The 23385-nt window shown below is 38.3% G+C and overlaps 1 protein-coding gene across 6 annotated transcripts in view; it reads left to right on the forward strand.

Annotated features, from left to right (window-relative positions):
• The first annotated feature begins 7810 nt into the window (after nt 1-7810).
• Nucleotides 7811-23385, forward strand: part of stau2 (staufen double-stranded RNA binding protein 2) — a 356944-nt gene continuing 341369 nt past the window's right edge. For 5 of the 6 annotated variants that reach the window (XM_039754429.1, XM_039754431.1, XM_039754434.1 and 2 more), the window contains exon 1: nt 7811-7886. The gene's annotated coding sequence lies outside the window, so the exon portion shown is untranslated. The remainder of the gene's footprint in view (nt 7887-23385) is intronic. The other variant, XM_039754430.1, reaches the window with a different exon arrangement.

Raw genomic sequence — 23385 nt, forward strand, 5'->3', positions numbered from 1 at the left:
AAGTCGGTGATAGCTGCTGAACGAACACACAGATGGAAGTAACACTAAAGTAGCGGCTCCTCGTAAGCACGTGTTATTGCTTGGCTCTGTCTCTGCACTTTAACTGTTAATTCTCTGAATCAACTGGAAATCTAAAATGGCCCTGATAAACAGCGTCTGTGTATGCAAACCAATAGCAATAAGAGAACCCCATTCGGTGAAAACTAGAGGGGAAGGAGGAACCAAACTACTTTTCAATGGATTATTATTATTATTTTTATGGCATTTGGTACACTATATTAAAACCAGAGGGCAAAAGTGTCCTTTTATAAAGGAGTAGAGTTCTTTTAAGTGTCCCTGAAGGCTAGGGAAGTGTTGGCTTGCTATACTGGACCGATTTGTTGTAGTGAAAAATGTGATCTGAGCTAATCGGTGTTAACCACTGCACCGCCACACAATCCTGAGATAAAAATGTAATTTATTAGGCTGTGTTGTTGCTTTCTATAGCCGACCCGGTTACAAAGAAAACACACTTTCACACAGACATCATTCTGGTCGTGCACAAGTCTCAAGTCTCATGGTAATACAGTATTAGAGACTGACTGAATGATGCAATCCGCTTAACCCATCTAAGATGTTTCCCTGTTGATTCGCATTGTGCAGCCCACCCCTCTATAGCAAACTGCACAGGATCTCCCCAAAAGGACGCCGTAAGAAGTAGAGACTGTAAAACAGTTTAACACTAGAAGGGTCACGGACAACGGCAGTTGACTTTGTATTTTTCAAATCTATTTCATCAGTGCCTATTTCACGCTGCTGTCTTACCTTGACTCTTCCTAAATTGCTGCACTTCTTTCACATTTTATCTCTCATTCTGCTGTTACATTCCTGAGTATTGTTTCCAAGATGTGAACTTCTGGCTTCATCAGACAAGTATAATGAAAAAATGTTACACTTATTGAAGCAATGTGAGTGATTATAAGAATGACAGGAAAAAAAAACAAACTTAAACTGTCGCCACTCCAGCTATTTTCATTAGGTATTTAAATAAACAGCCGTAAATTCACTTGGAATAACATCACAATGTTTTAACACACTCTGGACTACAAAGTTTACAGCCAGCATGAATTTGACATGGTGAAGGGAAAACCTGCAGAGTGGCATATAGTAGATGGTGTGATCAAGGCACGCGTTTTCACATGGCAGACCCAACAGTGAACACAAATGCTATAATATTTTAATGTGGTTCGGTTATTCAGGATGGTAAACCCAGGATATCCAGAGGGCATTTTCTGACCCCCCCCCTGGGGCCCCAGTGAGCCTGGAGGTGGAATAGGAGTAATGGCAAAGGCTTAACTGGTCATTGGAAGCCACGGACCAATTATTATTTAGAGAGGAAAGCACTAGGGTGTTGTACCATGTTACCCGTTATGAACGTAGTGAGAAGTCAAGCTAAATGACACCTTTTATTGGCTAACTAAACAGATCACAAAATGCAAGCTTTTGAGCCAACTTGCCTGAAGAAGGGGCCGGAGTTGACTTGAAAGCTTGCATATTGTAATCTTTTTAGCTTTGTCATTTTGCTTGACTTCTCATTAGAGAGGAAAGGCAAGACAGGACAGTGGTCACTTTATTAGGTACACCCATCTGGTCTTTGGTAGCACCCCAACTCTATTCAGTCAACAAGACGCTACAAACATTTCCTTGGGATTTTGTTGACCCATTCTGCAGATATATGTTCACTGATTTACTGTATGCTGATCCTGTTAATTTCATGTTGTTTCCCAAATGTGCACTACTAGATTGAGATCTGGGTTGAAACCCTGGCCACTGGAGCATGTTAAGGGCACTTCCATGTTCGTAAACCATCTTCTGACGATCCATGCTTTGCAATGATGCGTTAATTGAACTGCACAAAACAAGATTAAAGACTCATTTCTATTCACTTGCATTCCAAGTAATACTAATGGTTTCCTTATTGTGATTATGTAACATTACTTCTATTTATGTTATTTGTATGTTTTCTTTTATTCTATTATTGTAAAGCACTTTGGCCACAGTAATCCTATGTTGATTTAAATGTGCTATATAAATAAATTGACATTAACTTTCCGAAAGCACCTACTTGAGAATGTCAAATTGTGTACGACGTCTGAAACAATACTTACACGGTTACAGAGTGACACTGAAATGACCCTCATTTGGTATTAAGAGGCTTAATATGTGGCAATAAAACTGCCTGCACCATAACACTACCAATACCAATAATCTGTGCTGCTAACATAATGAATGATAATTCAGTAGATTATTTTAATTTTCCACCACATTCTGATCCTAATATTTGTGCAACATGGCAGCAATCAAGATTTATGAGACCGGGTGACATTTTCACAGTTATCGGATCATCTGTTTTTTTGTGATCACATGCCCACTGAGGGCTTGTTCTTGGCTAACAGGAGTGGAACCTGGAGTGGTCTTCTGCTGCAGAAGGCCATACTCTTCAGGATCTGAACACTTGTACACTCAGATACTGTTGTAAACAGCTGTTGAGTATTTGTAGCCTTTCTGTTAGCTTGAAAAAAAAAACTAAACAAGTATAACTGTCTATGACAGAATATGGGGGCGGTGGTATTTATGCAGTATTTACGCATTCAGAAATTTTGTTTACCACAAACAAGTAGGTATGTCACATGAACTGATATTTGGGTACAAAGCCAATGTTCGAAAAACATAATGGTACTAGTTTTTGTAAGGTATTGGTCGTACTGAGTAAATGCTGGTACTGTGCTCACATGTGACTACAAGTAGACAAATTACTCTGGAAGGCAAGATAATATGTTAGAAAATCAGAAGTAAAAACTATGTATGAAAACGGCTCACACTGGTGATGATACAGCACGGCCTCCGTACAGGTCAGGACCTCAGCAGAGGTCATGTCTGGAAATGCTGCGTTTAAAGCAGAATTTTAGCACACAACTGTGGGAATTGTACTTATTATTATTTAAATAAAAAAAGAAGCCAAAATACACACAGAGCGGCTTTCATCCCATTACGGAGCTAGTTCCAAAACAGATTTGATGTAAATGATCAGATGTGAGCTGTAATCATTCAGCTTGTAGTGTCATGGTTTTGTAAAAGGAGACAAAATGTTAGCAGATGAATCACTTTTTAAAACCGCGTCCTACACAATCCCTAAAAAGAAAAGGTAGCTTTGCATTAATTATCCTATTGCTTTAAGAACATCTACCAACGTCTGTTTAAATATCCATTCATTTTCAAATTTTTTTTTAACAGCTTAAGATTGCGGGGAACCTCCTGCACATCCACTGTTATATTTATAGGCTGTGGACAATGGCAGCGTTAACAGCAATTATAGCAGTGCAAATCGAAGGAAGTTTCAGACTATGTGGCCTGTCCACACGGGTGGTGAAATGGATTGCTCAATTTGTTAATACCAAAATAAAATGTATTTAATGCTTTGAAGCACAATGAACTGGGATTAAGTCAGCAGAATAGGCAAAACAGCATACTTCATGACCAATTGTGAATATGCAAATGATAAATGTGTGTTTTGAAACCAAATGAAAATATAATGAATGAAGTGAAAGCACGTATGTCATGCATTTGAAATATAAGTATGTGAATGTGTAATGCACTCTACCAGGTACCCTGTAGGTCCAGTTAGTATTCTAATTCTGGATTTGTAAATAGATTAAGGAATAACAAAGCCTGATCAATCATAGGTTAAGTTTGAACACACCACAACAAAGGGTTTTTTACAGGAGTTCTCGTGTAAAACTGATAAATTTGACTTCACGCAAGAAATGAAAGCTTAGACAAAAAAGGGACATATTTGGTAAATTAAGGCACCAGGATTTGTGACATTTGAAAATTTAAATTAATTTGACCCATCCATTAAATATTACTCTTTAGTAGTTCTTTGACAAATGTAATGATGCAAATATATTCTACATTTTATAAATCTCACAATAGCAAATTTCACAAACCTAATAGAGGGATTATCTGATAAAATCAGATTTTAAAAGTGTGCTGTTGCAAAAACAGCTTTAAAGTGAGTGTATAAATTAAAATGCACCTATTCAACAGTTCAGATGTGTTTGTTTGAATTTTTATATTTAGTATTGATTTTAACCAGTGCTTTTCAGTTACTAGAGTGAAAATGTAAGAGAATGTGCACATAATAAGATACATCAGGAAGTACATGAGAATAGAATTCTTTATAAATCCTACACTGAAATCCCAGCAAGATTATAAAATCCCCCCTATCTGTTGTTACACTGGGGAACCCTCATGTCTATCACACATTTATATTTAAACTCTGTATTATTGTTCTTGGTACATAGGAATGCCGATGCTAATTTACTTAGATGATAGTTAGGTAACTACTTGATGGATAATTTTTAAAGTTATTTATATAAAATTTATATTGTTACAAAAAGGACATAATATTGTTCACTTGAATAATGGTGGTGCTTTTAATTAAAAGCTGTTGAATGGGATTTCTGTTTTTGCTGTGGTATCGAGTACTGTAATATTTCATTAGTATCTGTATTGGACAGAAACATTCTGGTCTTGTGACATCCCGACAGACAAGTGCTTTGGAGAGCTTAATAGTGTGCAACCAACCAGATCCATCTGGCAATAGAATAAAGAGGTAACAACACAGCTTGCTATTTATAACATATGTTTCACTTTACAGTTCGATTCCATAATGACTATCATGCAGGGCGGGTTTACAATATAACACAGGCATCTAGAGACACCTGAAGTTACTGTGAATCTCATTTGTTAGCAAAGGTGTCTTCGCAATCTAGGATTACGTGGTGGTTACATAGGTACCTCCATAATGAAGACCCCTTCATGTCTTCCGTAGTAAATATACACAAACAAAACTAATTCAAGGTAAAGTGTTCCCTTTGTCGGTTATCTTCTGTCAGGGCTGGCTCAACCATTTAGGCCAACTAGGTGGTCATCTAGGGTGGCAAAATTTGGGGACAATTTTTTTTTTTTTAAACAATATTGACTTACGAGCACTTGGACTTAATACAACTCACCGATTATATTATTTTATACTATTTGGGAATACTTGGTCTTAATTTCTAATGTCCCATACATGGTCTTCCTAATCCCATGATGCACCTCACTCAGATTCTCAGTGGTTTTATGCACAACATTCTTGTTTATTTTCTTTAGGTGCAGCTTCAGTTTCATTTTTTATTTTTTTCAATGGGCATTGCATAGAGGACACAGATAAAATTAAAAAATCAAAATGGCAACAGTACTGGAGACCTTGAATGTATTGGTAAAAGCTGATTTAATTAAAACTATAATTGTCTCCCAAATGGACTTGCGTTAAAACTTTGCAAATACAGTAAAATTTCAATTATCCGCCAGTCTCAGTTAACTGTCAGGGCCAAAAAATAAAAGTGTCAGTTATGTACCTTCAGTTTTAATAGCATTTCGTAGCTTTTCTCTTTTGTTATAATTATGTTTGTTGTTATATTATGACCATAGGTGTGTGGTGTTGGAGTTGTCACAAAAAATAAAATTATGAAACATTTACAAAACTGTGCAAATGCTTTAAGTATTTACAGAGTAGGAAGAACAACAGTGAACGATATAAAGCGTGATGCTGACAAAATTGAAAAAGTGTCAAAAATGGAAACCACCGACGGTCATATTATTCTGTATTAATGTTCTTTTGTATTGTAATCTTCTTTTTAAATTGAGTTATATTAATATACTGTGACGTGCAGGCAGATTGAGATGCGCTGTGCGGGAGAAGAAAGGGTGGAATAAATGCTTTAAGTGATGGGACTGGCTGAAGGGCTTCTGTTCTGTAAAGGGCAGACATGACTCTTAGGAGATGAGTGACAGGAGAAGTTAGGAGGAAAAGGAAGATGTGCCGTAAGGAATTTTTGAGTACAGAGTCAGGAGACAATAAGCAGGAATGTTTGCGGTATAGAGAAAGACCGAACGTAAGTGGCCGGGGATAAATTGATCGGTAGGGTAAGCTTTCTTTTATTGTTTTGGAGGTGTGCTCTGTAACCCAGATAACGGAGTTTAAGACAGGGCAGCATTTGTTACAAAACAAAGAGTCCAAGTACAATGTAGAAAACTCCAGTACCTCCGAGTTGTATTTGTTTATTACGCTAATTGTTAAAATTATATGATTTAATTAATTTTGTTAATACTATATTTTGTTAATATATTTTTTTGTAAATATGACTATTCACTAAACTAATCAACTGTACATCATAATTAAAGTTTTAATTGCCCCTTGGGGATAAATAAAGTAGATCTAATCAAAGTCATGCTTTGGATGGATAATTATGTTGCTTAATTTGCAAGTATTAGATGCTGTAAACAGGAATCATGGGTAATTGTTTAACAATAATCGTCCTACTTCAATTTCATTGAATTTTGTGATATTTGTCCATTTTTTCATTAATTTAAATGAAATTTATAAGGTTATGGAGCTGCCTTGATAAAATTATAACTAGATTGTCACAACCATTGTAAGCTACCAGTTTAGTTGAGCTGCATAGCACAACAGTTTAAAGTGGTAAATGAATAATGTAAAACATTTTTTCTTTATAGAAAAAGGTGTTAATATTTTAAATAGTCTGCTAATATTGCCCAATTCCTATATGTTTTCTAAAGTGTCACCCCCTAAAGCGGATATTTTTCTGAGATCTTGTAAACGGACACTAAGTAATTATCCCCCTTAGCGTCATTCTCAAGTTGTAAATTCACTGTTTTGCATCCAAACTCTCCATATTTCCTCCGTCACATCTATGCACCGGTCTAGCAGTGATGATACCACTTAAAGCAGAAGGGCTGGCGGTGTGTCACTTTCAGCTTCGCCTAAGGCAACAAAAATACTACAGCTGGCTCCGCCTAGCGTGATCTTAAACTGGACAGATTACTACTTCATGAAAACATGCAATAAAAAAGCAGCAAACCTCTGTTCACAAAACAAAAAAACACTATGATATTATGAACTTAAGATCCATCATTTTTTGATTTGGACAACATGTGATTGCTTTTGGAATCGGAGAAGTGAGTAGAAACAAAGTTAGAACAATGTATAGTCTTGGTGCTGTATCCACTTCTGCCGATCACCTTCATGAGGTGGCCTCATCAACAACAGCAAGATGGTCTCGGGAATGAAAAGAGTGGATAATTAAACTAAATACCTCAATATGAATGCTGAAATTTAACGCGGATGAAGGTGGTACGGGACAGAGGCGCTGAGCATGCAACTGAATTTCCTCCAGGTCTGGTAATACTGGCACTGGCATACAACGAGCTTCCTTTTCATTCGATCGAGATCGCACAGTTCACGTGACTCAGGCCAGTCTTACATTGAACTGTCTGCAAAATGAATATTAGGTTAATAAAGGAAAACGCAAATAAAATTTCTAGTAACATACATCGGATCAAAAAATACCATATTATTTTAGATAAATCGTTTCCTAAAATAAAAAAAAATCCTAAAAGTTGAACGAGCGCTCCAAGCCGCCAACACGGACTCCCACGTCACGCAGCGTCGAGCCGGGAGCCTGCAGCTGCGCCGAGCTCGCCGTCCTTGCACTTTCGCTATCAGGAAGCAGGAGCGATTTGGACTGTACCATTTTGAAATGAATCGTGGGGGTCGCTGTATTTTACGATGTCTGTCAACTGTCGTTGTTTTCTCACTGGCATAGTCGATGGCATTTAAACAATTAGGCAAATCTAAAAAGGGCGATTAATGGCGAGTCGCTTCCGTTGTTCGTTTCTTCCGCCGATTCCTCCTGTCGTGGTAGTGGTCCGTGCCGTGTGTCAGTTCTCTTTAGTGTTTGCCAATGTTGGAGGTATTACTGGGGTCTGTCCCTGGAAAACAGGTAAAATGCCGTGGGAATGCGAACTAGGGGAACCGCCGGAGTTTTGGGAATTGTTGCGGAAAAGCCGGGCGTCGTGCTGGTATCGTTTGGGCGTAGCTGACGGCCGGCAGGAGGGAGGAAAGGGGGACCGGGTGTGAAGCTGGGGGGACGGATGCAGCCAGGGTCGGGATGCGGAGCTCCTGGCGGGTGGGAGGAGGGGGCGGTGCTCTATAGTTTACAGCCATGATGCCTGCGCCTTGCACCTTTAAACACGCGGTGTGTAGCTACTAGCTGGCACAGCCTCCTAGACCGGGTTTTGGGGCCGTGCGGCCGGCTGTGCCCAAACCCCGGGCCTGTCACAGAGCGTCGCGTACCAGCTGTCTACAGCGCTCGCTGTCTGCGAATTCTGGAAGGGTGTGAGGCAAACTGTCATCGCTCACGCTGGAACGTTACCGGCGTTTATGCTCCTCCTCCGCCTCTCATCACAGACTTGTCATCCGCTGTGACCTCTTTGCCTCTAGCCTGACAAACCTGCGGTGTGCAGTTGGAGGATCCCGCTGTCCTGTCGTCGACATCCGATCTGTCAAGAATGGGTCGTAGCGATCTTTCGCCTATATGTATGGTAATTTAAAGCAAGTTAGTGGTAAATTAGTTTATGACCTCGTTATCTTCACCCAATCCTGCACGCGGCAGTTTGTAGTTTCCCCTGCAAACGTATACCCTTTCTCGGTGTAGACCTGTGTGTCAAATTTAACTGAAACAATCGTTTAGCCCGTTTAATAAGTGGGTTTACGGTCTGTAAATTAATGCATTTGTTTTACTAACATATTTATCCAAGATACCTTACAAATAACTCCTAGCACCTGCTCGTGACATAGAAGAATAGACCATTTGAAAGGTCAACCCTTGCAGATGATACCAGGTTAGGCGGATTGACAGATAATATAGAATTCTTGGAATTGTTACAGCGAGACATGGATAGCATACAAGCTTTTGCAGTTTTGTGACAGATGAAGCTGAATGTAAGCAAATGTAAACTATTTGCATGTAGGAGGTAAAAATGTTAGATTTGAATATACAATTGTAAGTATAAAACTTGAAGTATGTCTGATGTGGAGGACCTAGGAGTCATTGTGGACTTGTCGCTATTACCCTCATCTGGAGTGATTATTGATCGCAAACAGAATCCAAAGTTTTATATAGCACCATGTGTAGAGTACAAGTCAAAGGAGGTTATACTTAAGCTTTATAAGATGGTGGTGAGGCCTCCTCTGGAGTACTGTGTGCAGTTTTTCAAGAGAAGAGCGACTAAGCTGATTCTGGGACTACAGTTGTATGAGTTATGAGGAGTCTGAAGGAGTTGAAAATTTTCAGCTTAAACAAACACCGATGAAGAGGTGATCTGATTGAAGTCTTTAAAATTATGAAAGGAATTAGTACAGTGGATGCAGGCTGTTACTTTAAAATGAGTTAAGCATGAACACCGTGGCACAGTTGGAAACTTGTTAAAGATGAGTGTTGCACAAACATTGGGAAATATTTCTTCATACATTGAACGGTTGACACATGGAATATATTACCAAGTAGTGCTGTAGACCATAGGACTCCAGGGACATTCAAAACTCCACTTAATGTTGTCTTAGAGGAATTAGTTGGATTGGATTGGTGAGCTTTGTTGGGCTGAATGACGTGTTTTTGTAATATTTTAGTGTTCTTTAAGTAGCTTCTAAAGAAACTGAGTTTTTGTATGTATGCTACAATTCACCCGTAAAGGACAACCTCACATATTTATTTATTTATTTTTATTTTTTTTACCCTGAGAAGTCAGTCAGCACTTTGCAGACATGGGGGTGGGGTTTGGAAGTATCGAGCCCTTATAAAACCACAGGCTTCCCACAAAGCAAATTTTTAAATCAAATAGTGTAATGATGTAAACCACATCAAAAGGTGATGACATTAGGAATATTCTAGTATATTCTGACCTGCAGTCGGATCCTCTTTGGGGTGCTGATCCTGGCCTTGTACCAATGCTTAAGGGTCAAGCTCATGTTCATACTGCTACTCTTAAAAAATGGCTCTGTATGTGAGTGTTTTTACCTGTGGTCAAGTAGCATACTGTCTTAGGTTGTTATCAACCTTGTATTCATTACTGCAATAATAGGCTGCTGTTGTGTTCATGCCCCTATGTTGATTGTTGTATAGATTAACATATACTAGGTTATTATATTTACTAACCTACCTGTATACTTGATTTCTTTGTTAATGCCTTACAGTGTATTAACAGCAGAAAAGAGATTTTATCTCTCTTACCTCTCATTAATATAAAATAATTACTTGTAATACTCTACTAATACTGGGTAGGGCATCCTTTTGCTCTTTGTGGCATGGATTCCTCAATATGTTGGAAATTTTCCTTTGAAATTCTGGTCCAAGTTGACATGATTTCATCACACAGTTCCTGCAGGTTTGTCAGCTGCACATTAACTCTTTGAATCTCCGTTCTGTCACATCCAAAAGGAGTTCTGTTGGATTCTGTTCCTGTGACTGGGAAGGCCACTGAAGAAAACAGAACTTGGTGCCATGTTTCTGAAGCGTTTCCTTGGAGTTTTTTTTTGCTTTGTGCATTGTATGGTACATGGTCGTGTTGGAGGTAACCATTAGAAGATGGGAAAATTGTTGCCATGAAGGGATGTATATGGTCAGCAACAGTACTTAGATAGGACATGGCATTCAAGTGAGTAGTATTAACTGGGGTCAAGAAAACATTCTCAACCCCATCACACCACCACCAGCTTGAACTGTCGACACAAGGCAGGTTAGGTGAATGGATTAATGCTGTTTGCACCAAATTCTGATGCTGCCATCTGCATGCCCCAGCAGAATTCAAGATTTGTCAGACCAGGCTGTGTGTTTCCAGTTTTGGTGAGCCTGGTCTCACTGCAGCCTCGGCATTGTGATCTTGACTGACAGACATGCACCTGGCATTGGTCTTCTGCTGTTGTAGTCCATCCACCACAAGGTTCAGCATGTTGTGCATTTTGAAATGCTGTTCTGCTCACCACAGTTGTACAGAGTGTTTTCTGAATTATTGTAGATATTTGGATAGCTCAAGCCATTCTCCTCAACCTCTGCCATCAACATTGTACACACTGTTTTTTTGTATTTTGCACCTGTTCTGAGTAAACTCTAGAGACTGTTGTGCCTGAAAACCTCAGGAGGTGAGCAGTTACAGCAATACTCAAACCAGCACCCACAATTGTGCTATGGGAGAAATCATTGAGATCACATTTTTCTTAATTCTGGTGTTTCACGTGAACATTAACTGAAGCTCCTGACCCATATCTGCACCATTTTATGCTCCAGCCACATGATTAGCTGAGTAGATAATAGCATGGATAAGCAAGCGTGTTGTTAATAATTTGCTCAGTGAGTTTATACTAACATATGCATGTATACCTGCATTTTTTATTAAAGCCTTACATTTTATGATCTGCAGAAAATATATTTTGTCTCTCATTCTCTCTTTGTCCCTTAATATATAATGCCCTCTGTGATGTTTGGGACAAAGACACATTTTTCCTTGAATTACCTATCAGATTCACAGTTTAAAATTACAAATCAAACAATTCAGATGTGATTAAAGTACAGATTTCAAACTTTCATTTAATGGGATTTGCATACATTTTGGTTTCATCATGTAGAAATGACAACACCTTTTGTACATGGTACCCCCATTTCAAGGCACCATAATATTATGGACTGTCACAGGAGTTAGTGATTACTCGGGTGTGTTTCATTGCTTCATTAGTGGAGGCATAAGATACCTCAGCTTACTTCTGCTTGCAGACTGCCTTTGGAGTCTGTTGTTGCCATTGTCCAACATGAGGAGAAATGCAGTGCTATTGAAAGTCAAAGAAGTCATTATGAGGCTGAAAAACAAGAATAAAATCATTAGAGACATCAGTAAAATGTTAGGATTACCTAAATCAATTGCCTGGAGTATCATTAAGAAGAAAGAACACAATAGTGAGCCTAGTAATCACAAAGGGGCTGGTAGGCCAAGGAAGACCGCCACTGCTGATGACAGAAGAATCCTCTCTATGGTAAAGAAAAAGCCCCAAACGCCTGTCCGATAGATCAAAAACAGTCTTTAGAGTGCAGATGTACTGTATATGTCAGAGACAAGTATCGGCAGAGTACTTCATGAATAGAAATGCAAAGGCCACACTGCAAGTTGCAGTCCACTAGTTCGCCACAAAAATAGGATGGCCGGCCTGCAGCATTTTGGAGATGGGTCTTATGACTTTATCTTTTTTACCTTTTTTTCTGTTTTTTTTTTCTGACAAAGCAAAGATGATCCTGTATCAAAGTGATGGCAAGAGCAAAGTGTGCGACAAAAAGGAACTGCTCAAGATTCAAAGCAGACCCCCTCCTCTGTTAAACGTGGTGGTGGGGGTGTTATAGCCTGACCATTTATGGCTGCCACAGGTACTGGCACACATACCTTCACTGATGATAGAACTGCTGACGGCAGTCGCACAGTGAATTCTTAGGAGTACAGAAACATCTGCTCAAGTTCCAGTAAATGTCTCCAAACTCATTGGCTTCATACTAATACTACTACAAGATAATGACTTCAAACATTTTGCTAAGACAACACAGAAGTTTTTCAGAGCTAAAAAATGGAAAAATTCTTGAATGGCCAAGCTAGTCACCTGATTTCAATTCAATTGAGCAGGTCTTCCATATGCTGAAGAGAAAACTTTAGGGGACAAGCCCTCAAAGAAAAAAGGAGCTGAAGATGTCTGCCATTAGAGGCTTGGAAGAGCATCACCAGAGAAGATCCTCGGCATCTGTTGATGCCTGTAATTTAAAGCAGTTATTGCATACAAGGGATATGCAACTAAAGTACCAAATATAACTGCTTTAATATACCCACCCATTGCTGTGTCCCAAACATTTTAGTGCTCTGAAATGGGGGTCCGGGACCATGTAGAAAAAGTGTTCTCGTTTCTACATGGTGTGACCAAAATGTGTGAAAATACCTGTATATGAAAAGTCTGCAATGTGAAGTTTAATCACGTCTGAATAGTTTGATTTGTGATTTTAAACTGTGGAGCAGAAGAGTAAATCAAAGAAACCTGTGTCTTTGTCCCAAACATCATGGAGAGCACTCTATATAGTAGATAGATGCCCTGTTAGACATTTTAGGCTCATTTGATTGCACATTGGTGTTAAAGTGCTTTATTTCTTAGTGTACTAAATAACAAAACAGTGAATCTTTCATTGACTACTAAACTTCTACATTGTGTTTTGATTTTGTTTACTGCTGATTAGATTGGCACACTATAGCTTTACATTATTCCAAAATGTTTTTCCTTAGCATCTTTATCATCAGCCTAGGTTTTTTATTGATGTTTCTATGCCCTCCATTATCAAAATTAAGCAACATGTCTAATCTAATAATTTTTTAATTATTTGAAAGATAGCAACATTATAATTGTATTTTCTTTCCAATGATTATTTACATCAATATGACTTTACTTGGCTAACAATCCTCTTCTCTGATGAGTGTTTTACAGAGAAATAACAAACACTCTCATCTATTTTCCTGGTTTAAAACAGAGTAGGCCTGAAATTTCTTTTAATAAAACTGTTGTCATACACCTGACATGCACACAAATCTGCTTATGCTATTTTTTATTGCCAAACTACTGAGAAGCACGGAGTATTCTGTGGTGAAATATATAACTTATATGAACAATATTCCACTTTGAACTATTGACGTTGATCATTTATAAAGGTTTTCAGGTCAAAAAATAAAGGCTAACAGATAACACATTTGTTACAGTCATAGATATTTGTAAAGATAAAAAAATGTAAATTTTTGAATGAACTGTTTGTACGGGTCGGCATTGCAGTGGACTGCTGCTCATTCCAGTATCGTTTCCTGGGTTGTACCCAATCCTGTCAAGATAAGATGCAGGCCTCAGATACCTTGAGTTGGATTAAGCAGGTCTGAGATTCTTTGTTCCTTTGAAGCCAGACTTTCTGATGTATATTCTAATGTATGTTAAGCAGAATACATTATTGTAGATGTATTAAGCCTTGATGTCAGTTTCCATTAGTAACCTTTAATTTCTTAGTGCGATTTTTGCATTGTACAAGCAACTGTCAAAATGTTGAGAAAGAAAAAAAGAAAATCGCCTTGCAGAGCAGCTGTATACATTGTGGCCCACCAGGCTGGCACCGCCAGCTGAACCCAACACAGACAAGCGCAGGACACAAGTTCAAGGCACACCAGGTTTATTTTTCTTTATCCCTTGTGGGAAACGCCTTCCCCATTCCCCACAAGTATAACACAGTCCAAAGCACAAGCAATGAATCCCTTCCTTTACTCTTTTCCTTCTCCTCCTTCACTCCTCGGGTCAAGCTTCGTCACTCCTCCTCCCACCTCTGGCTCCCGCAGTAGTGGCTGCTGGCTCCTTTTATAATGCACCCAGAAGTGCTCCAGGTGGTCGATTACTTCTTTCTGGCAGCACTTCCGGGTGTAGCGGAAGAACTGCCCAAAAGGGCTCAGCAGCTCCTGCTGCTGCACCCCCTGGTGGTACCTGTGGATCCCAAAAGGGCTGCACCACACTCTAACTCCCATGAAGCCCTGCAGGAGTCCGAGGCACTGCTGAAACCCGGGGGGTTGCAATCTAGCCTCCTGGTGGAGGTAATGCTCTGGTCATGCTTGCTCCACAGTCCTCCCAGCGTGGAGGTGTCCCGGCTGGGCAAGGTCCCTGGCTGCACACTACAACATATAATGTAGTTGGTTTATTCGTTGTTGCTTGAACTTTGTGATGCACTTAAATTTTTATTTCCTGATGAGTTGCATGTATGTTTACCGTTTTCAAGTGTCGTTTATCTTTAGATATCTCTTTTTTTTTTGTTTTCATTGATGTATATTTTAGGCAGCACTGTTTGCTTAAGTCTGTTTTTTGTAATCCAGAATGTTGAGTATAATCAAAATGTTATTAAAAAAAAAAATTACAGTTAAATGATTTGCAGATTCAATTGTTACCAATATCTGGAATATGACCATTTTAATAGCAGTGTCAACTGAATTGTAATTTTAAAAGTTACCTGCAGTACTCTTTCACAACATAAATATTTTTGTACGTTAATTATCAAGCGGGGTCATTTGTGCTAAATCGCTTGTGATTCAACCTCTCCAAATTAGAATCATTGCTGTTATTGAACTATCTGGAGTATAAACACATGTTTGGTCTCTTTGTAAAGGTAACATTCTCTAGTTTCACCCTTAGTAGTCAGAATCACTGTAGGTGTGACTGATCAAAAGTTATGCACATTAGAACTCACAAAAAAAAATGATTTTTTTTGTTCTTGCCTAAGTTTTTGTATGAAAATAAAGCTGCAGTAGGTAGGTGGGGACAGAAACACACTATGTACCAACAGAATAACTTGTTGACTACTCACATTTCAAATTTGAAAAGAATACCTGTAAAAATGACATTTTTACACCAGTTTTTATGTGGGCATGCCCAGGGGCTTTTTAGAGGGACCATTATCCACATTTTGGAACATATGGAAAAAGTGTAATAACTTTTGAATGCTTCAACCCACAGATATCAATGAGGGCTCTACTGAAAGCTTACACCTAAAGGAATCTATATCTACATACAGTGTCACTCTATTAGTTATAAAAATAATAAAAACAATAAAAAATACACATTTCTATGTAAAAATAGTCAATACAAGTCTTATGGGCCAAAAATATATTTATTTTTTATTTTTTACTTTTTTTTTTTTTTTATAAAATGCACACAAACTATATATATTTCTTTTACAAACTGTTACAACACAGCTCAGCGTTTTTCCATGTGCCACTTGATGGCAGCAATCACTAGCAAGCAGAAAGCACAAGGGCGTGGCACATGTCGCTCTCTGCCATTAGACGTCTCCTGGGCCGGTTGAATACTTTACGCTGCACATGCATCTATTATTTAATCGAGCATTTATTTACGTTTAAACTTCTACTTTTATTCATATTTAAAATGCGAAAAAACTTGGCGAAATCACAATAAACAACCACGCACCAACTCTGCAGACTGGCACAAATGCCACCTTCACGCAGCTCAGATCGTTTTGTTTACAAGTCAGTATGGCAAGTTACATATCAAAATGCTCGGCTGCTCATTGGCTGTAAGTTTTGAGTGTCAGTCACAGTGTCCAATCAAACTGGTAGATTCTACCAGGGTTTGGAGCTATACGTCATCCTTCAAGCTGTCTGTGACACTCGTTGGCTATACGAGGTGCCAGTCAACCCCAGACCCGTCGTAATTGGCCAACTTAGGTGTCGATCAGAAGCTAACACTTCCGTGTTTCATGCGGTAGCATGGTTATCGCCGACAGAAACAAATTACGTCTGATATGAGCAATATAAATGAAAAAAAATTACGTAGGTGGTCTCAAGTTATGAAACGTTTTCTGGAGTTTTTGTCCCTTTGAGAATATATCGTGTGTTTTGGACCTAAATCGTTTTACTGGATTATATTCGCTGGAGCCTTACGGACACAATGGGATCAATACTGCTCGGAAATATTGATGTTTGACTTGCAGGGGGTCTTCAAAGGTAGGGAAAGTCAACTCTTAAAAGTATGTACAGTACTTCTCTGTAAAAAAGGCTTTAGTGTCAGTGCTGTGGTTGTTGTGTGTCAAAATGGTTTATATCATCGGTAAGACGAGACTTTGAAGTTTCATTTGATCAATCAATCAATCAATCAACATTTATTTATATAGCACATATTTATACAAAAAAATGTAGCTCAAAGTGCTTTACAAAATGAATAGAAAAATAGAAGACACAATAAAAGATAAACATAAGTCAACATTAATTAACATAGAATAAGAGTAAGGTCCGAGATGCATGGCAGATGGGCATGCACACATTACTGTAACGTTTTTAAAACGCGGTTATGTCCCGGGACCGGTACGTGCGCGTTAAGAGGTTAAGTATTTAAGGATTGATTCCAGTAAGAGTAAGGTAGGCTGTAGATAATACACACAGTCATGCATATAATTTTTTTAAGTAAAGGTGAAGATTACCTGGTGAAAAAGCATTAAATGTGTGCATTATTTATTAAATCATTAGAGAAACAAAAATTGTCTCAAAAAAATACCTGAACTTATCCAGTTATCCAGAGTGAGTTATTGCATTTCCACCTTCCCTTTCTCAACTCCTGCAGTCTTGGGTAACCCATTTATGACTTTCGTCACCATCTCCATCCACTGAGTTTTTGGTCTCCATCATGATCTCACCCCTTCACTTCCTTTCCATCTGGTCCCTTCTGTTTCTGTTCACTGTGCACCTTCTTGCCTCCAAATTATTGCTTTCTCTAAACTTTTCACTAATTTCTCCCTTAGGGGAATTCTCCATATCTACATGTTTAAATCAGTCCCAAAATAAGATGAACACATTGCTTCTTAATTTGGTAATAAATAAATACATCTTTTAAGAAAGTGTGTGGATTTTTTTTCCCAAAAGCAGTTGATTGTTGCTTTTATTAAAGAAAGTTTGATTTCTAATTGCGGCCTTGCTTTTAACCTTTACTGTTTTAATTGGCTCTTCACTAATCAGAACCTTTGCGGCAGGTGGCTCCAGTCACAGAGTGAGTGAACTTATTCTTCAGTTTTTGGACTAACAATGTACTGTAGTTATAAGTAATCACTCAAATGTAATTTTAAATGCATGGTACATCATGTATAAATTTGTCCAATTTGAACTGATTGTAAAGCAGCCTGCCTATTAGTGATGTAAAATATCAATTGCCAGCCTTCAGGTGTACACACACACACACACACACACAATAATTTTCTACCTATGTGACCACAAACCGTGTTTTGTCAGTTTTTGATTTGTTGCATCTGTGCCACTTACAGTATTCCACTGTTGATGATATATTGATTTTGCTGTGGGAACCATGAGAGGGCAGCACTCTGTTAAGAACCACAATTCTGATGTCAAGCCACTGGACATACTGTATAGTATACAGCTTCAACAACCACATTTATTTATATAGCACATTTTTATACAAAAAAAATGTAGCTCAAAGTGCTTTACAAAATGAAGAATAGAAAAATAGAAGACACAATAAAAAATAAAAATAAGTCAACATTAATTAACATAGAATAAGTAAGGTCCGATGGCCAGGGTGGACAGAAAAAACAAAAAAAACTCCAGACGGCTGGAGAAAAAAAATAAAATCTGTAGGGATTCCAGACCAAGAGACCGCCCAGTCCCCTCTGGGCAATCTACCTAACATAAATGAAACAGTCCTCCTTTGTATTCAGGGTTCTCATGGAAGGACTTGATGATAATGGTCATGTAGACTTCTGGCTTTCAGTCCGTCAATGTTGGAGCATCATGATGCTTTGAGTAGGTGGTGGTGGCGCAGGCCGGAAAAACAAACAGAAGAGAGAGTAGGGGTTGGTACCTGTTTCAGAGCCACTATGAATAGTTACTCTGTATGTTTAATTCATCATAATATCAGTATTAAATTAAAGTGAAGTTAGGAGAAAGCCATGTTAAAGTAATGTGTTTTCAGCAGTTTTTTTAAAGTGCTCCACTGTATTAACCTGGCGAATTCCTATTGGCAGGCTATTCCATATTTAAGGCCGCCTCACCACTTCTTTTAAGTTTAGCTTTTGGAATTCTAAGCTTCCACGTGAATTTAGGGGACAGATGTGAAAAATTATACTTTGGCTAAACTGTTACACTTACACTTTCCAGCGCACAAGTTAGAAATGGGAACTGTTTAAGCACATTCTGTTTGGTGTTCTTATGCTGGGTTCCCAAATCTTTTCAGTATGTCAGTGGATCATGTAGAGTGTTCTGCTGCTGTCATAGGAGCTAGTAAGGCAGGTCCTTATGAAGTTTCAGGTTTGTGTGCTTACTTTATTGTGTATAAGGTACCATGGTAACAATTGTTCATTGCTAATAGAAGTGCACAGTGACTTGGTGGGGGGAGATCAGTAGAACTGTCCATAGTGTACTTTGCTCATATTTAAACATGATCAAAAATTGATAAAAGTAGTAGGGGTAAGTGATGTAGGTTTAATGGAGAGAAGATGGCAGTTGATATTTTCTGCTTGTGTGAGAAATGCATCTTGCTTTTGTCAAAGGGAAACTGAGAAGGGAGAGTGACTCATTAAGTCTCAATAACACTAATTCCATGCTAACTACTGCAGTATGTTCATTGTAAGGCATTTATATTAAGAAGGGGAAGGCCCCTATGCTACAGTTTCCCAAGTCCACACTGGTTTGTCCATTTTCTTTTCAAAAATTGTTTGATAAGCCATACAGTTAATTGCAACAGTAAAAAATGTGTTATATGAATTCCTCTGTAACTCCAGCTGTTAAAAGGAACCTTCAGGACTGGTAGCACATCTTTCAAAAATAAGTAGAGTTTACATTGTATGTGCATGTAATTCAAGAATATTTGTTTTTTCTTTCTTATAAACTGCTTTTGCTGCACTTTTGAGACTGTCGCACACATTTTCACATGATGAGATTTTTTTTTTTTTTTTATTCTCATGAAAGATGATAAATACATTTTCAAAAACCATAAATAGACAAGCAACTCGTGGCTCCAGAGTTCTAGGTTTGAATCCTGGCTTGGATGCTTCCAGTTTACAGTTAATTCTCCTGGTGTTCATATGGTTTTTCTCTGGATGTTTCAAAGTCCACTGGCATCCATAAAATGTGCACGGTAAGTTGACTGGCAGGTCCAGATTAGTGAAGTGTAAGTCAGTGTGCTCTGCAGTTGACTAGTATCCTGTATAGAACTGGTCTCTGTCTTGCCTCCAGTGCTGCAGACACAAGTTCCTATTCCCAGTAACCCTTAGTAGGTTAAGAATATGAGTGAATGAATGGTTAGACATGTTTTTCTTGTCATCTGTTCCCTGTTATTATTTATTGTGGAATTCAGATAAAGTAGTTAAAGGATAAATTTGATTTTAAATCAGTTATTTCTCCACAAACATAATATACAGTGCTACCCATAATGTTTTTGTCACATTTTTCCAAAATATACCCCTCTGCCCCACAGTTTAAAATTACAAATCGAACAATTCAGTGATTAAAGTGCACATTGCAGACTTTAATTTAAAGGTATTTGCATGCATTTTGGTGGCACCATGTGGAAATAACACTCTTTCTATATGGTTCCCATCATTTCAGGGCACTATAATATTTGGGACATAGAAATTATAGGTATATGTTGTGTTCTCTCATGCATGCAATGACTGCTTGAAGTCTTGTGATTCATAGACATCATCAAATGTTGAGGATCTTCTCTGGTGATGCTCTTCTGGGCCTCTAATGCAGCCATTTTCAGCTCCTGGTTGTTTCTGGGGCTTATCCTCTTAAGTTTTCTCTACAGCATATGAATGGTCTGTTCAGTTGGATTAGAATCGGGTGAGTGGCATCACGATTCAAAAATTCAGAAAAATACCAAACTTATCCTTTAAACTCAAATATTTAACAATGAATTCATTGAAAGACATAGTCAAATTCATGACGCCTTTTTTATTACAGAGTCTTTCTTGCTTTTTCACAGTTGAATAAAGAGTTGTCTAGAAGGGTGTTATTCCCACTTCATTTCAGATCGGAACAAGGGTTTTGTAAAGATATAGAAAGCTTGACAGATAAGTAGATCTCACTCTAACCATCAAGCTTATTTGGTTAATTAACATCTAAGTTATCAGAATATCTTATCCAAATACTTATGAAAGGTACATTCTAACTTACGACAACAAATATAACAATGCATAGAATGCCTCATATATTGTATATATACAATTACAGGCATCCATCAACTTGTGTCCGATTTATGTTCCGGCCTTGGAGACGTAAGTGAATACAGGCATATCTCTATTATTGTAGGGGAGAGATCAAATGTATTCCTATTCAGTGTTTTAAAACACGCTTAGTATCTTTGCTGTGGTCTCCATGGTGCTTAGGGGGATAAACTTCTGGATATGGTTCTTGTCGTTATCGTAAAGTGGAACCAGCTTGTGTTGCATGCAAAATATTCATTACTTTGCCACTTTCATATCTGATAAGTTGTAACTTTGTTTTCACATCAATGACCCGTCGTTTCTTCCTGGATTTAACCATAGACTTATCTTGGAAGTGTTTTGAGGCTACGATAAACCTGATTTCATGAAAATATAGAAGTTATGAAATCCAAAGCGTGCATAGGAGATGATTGTAAACAAGATTAGATGTAAGGAGTTGGTGCCAGATATGCTGAGGCGGGTATCAAAATTTTACATAGTGAAGTTTTTGTCTTTCTTAGTAAATAGAAAAAAGTACAGAATAACACAACAATGAAGAGTACATACATATATCTGAAATATGTCATCATAACTGTTAAGTACATATGTACTGTAGTATAAGTCAGTTATACTTATAAAGGTGGCAGCACAGTTGGTTTTGTTTAGAATGTGCATAGTGCAGGAAGAAAGATATGCCCTGTATGACTGTCAAACAAATGTTTGATCAGTCATTAGAGCAGATATAAGATAGATGCCTGAACTTTGGTGTAAGTACGATCAGATGTAACTCAATAGGACTTGCGTCGATAGGTTACCGTTGTGACCGGTGGACAGACCAGAGCAAGATAGCAGAAATTGCTGGGGTACCAACCTAATAACACTGTTATATGTAAACAAACAAAAAAGGCTAAAGGGGTGAAATATGGCAGAACTGGAAAGATAGCTGACCAGATTTGTCTTGCACAGTGTCTTGCACTTTCCTGAGATCTTGCACAGGAGCTCCCTCAATCTCGAATCTTGGTAAGGAAGCAGCCACCACCTGCTGTCTTGACTGGAAAGGGCGCTGCTCTGGGCATCATGACTATGTTTGGGTGCCCTCACTGGGCATGTTCAAAATGCTACTGGTGGATAGAAGAAACCTTTTGAGACAGTGGTCCCTCTTGTCCCAGATTGATATCACTTCATTCAAGCCAGGAAAATGACTCCAAGTTGCACATGCATGACACTGTATATAGAATATACTGTGAATTCAGAAAGTATTCCGACTCCTTCATTTTCTACACACTTCATTGTATTGCAGATTTATTCATTTGAAGTTAAATCAACCATTTTTGGCCATCAGTCTACAATGAATAATTTTGTAATGACAAGTGAAAACATGTTTTCAGAAAGTTTTGTAAATTTATTAAAAATCACAAACAATAATTTCATGTAGCATTCCAAACCTTTGCTGTGATGATACAAATTTTGCATCCTGTTTTTTGTTTTTTTAAATTATGTTTGACATTTGTCTGAAACTTGATTGTAGTCTACCTGTGAGAAAGTGATTGGACATAGGTTGGACAGGTACACACCTCTGTATATGAGGTCACACAATTCACACCACATTTCAGGACATGTGGTCTAACGTACTCTCAGTAGACCTCGGTGATAAAGTTGTGGTGAGGCGTAGGTCAGGCAAGTGGTTAATCTTTGAGTCTTCCAAGGAAAAGAGTGATGAATGGTTGTTAAATGGAAGAAGTTTGGAACCACTAGGACCTCTAGAGTTGTCTGTTGGGTTAAATTGAGTAATCAGGCATGAACAGCTTTGAACATGGAGTGGTAAGAGAATCTGTCCGAATGATGATCATCTCAGCAGCACTCCATCAATCAGGTGTTAGAGCTGCTAGACAGAAGCTACTCTCAAGTAGTATACATATGATAGCCTATTTGGAGTTTGACAAATGGCATTTAAAGAACTCTGTGAAAATAAGGAAAATGATTATATGGTCTGATGAGCCAAATATTGAACTTTTTGGGCATAACCCAAAGTATCGTGTGTGGCAAAGATCAGGCAGTGGTCATCTCCTACTTAATAATATCCCTACATTAAAGCATGGAGGCGCTTCTCAGCGGCAGGGGCAGGGAGACTGGTCAGAATTGAGGGAAGGATGAATGCAGCCAAATACAGGAAGGCCCTGGAAGAAAACCTGCCCCAGAATGCACACAACCTCAGACTGGGGTGATGGTTCATCTTTCAGCATGATGCTGATCTAAAGCAAACAGCCAAGACAGCACTAGAGTGGCTTAGGGCAAGTCTCTTACTGCCCTTGGGTGGCCCAGCCAAAGCCCAGACTTAAACCTGATAGAACATCTATGGATAGACCTGAAGATGGCAGTTTACAGATGCTTCTCTTCTAATCTAACAAAGCTTCAAGTATCTGCTATGAAGAATAGGGTGAACTGTCCAAATCCAGGTGTGCAAAGCTTGCGTAGATCTAGCTAAGAAAACTCAAAGCTGTAATTGCTGCTAAAGGGGCTTCTGCAAAGTAATGGATTAAGGGTGTGAATACATATATGAAAAGGAAATTTCAGTTGTTGGTTTTTAATTAATTTGAAAACTTTTCTGAAAATATGCATTCACTTTGTCATTAGGGATTATTGAGTGCCGATTGATGGGCAAAATGGCAAATTTATC

The sequence above is a fragment of the Polypterus senegalus genome, chromosome 5 (assembly GCF_016835505.1).
Source record: "Polypterus senegalus isolate Bchr_013 chromosome 5, ASM1683550v1, whole genome shotgun sequence".
Lineage (NCBI taxonomy): Eukaryota > Metazoa > Chordata > Cladistia > Polypteriformes > Polypteridae > Polypterus > Polypterus senegalus.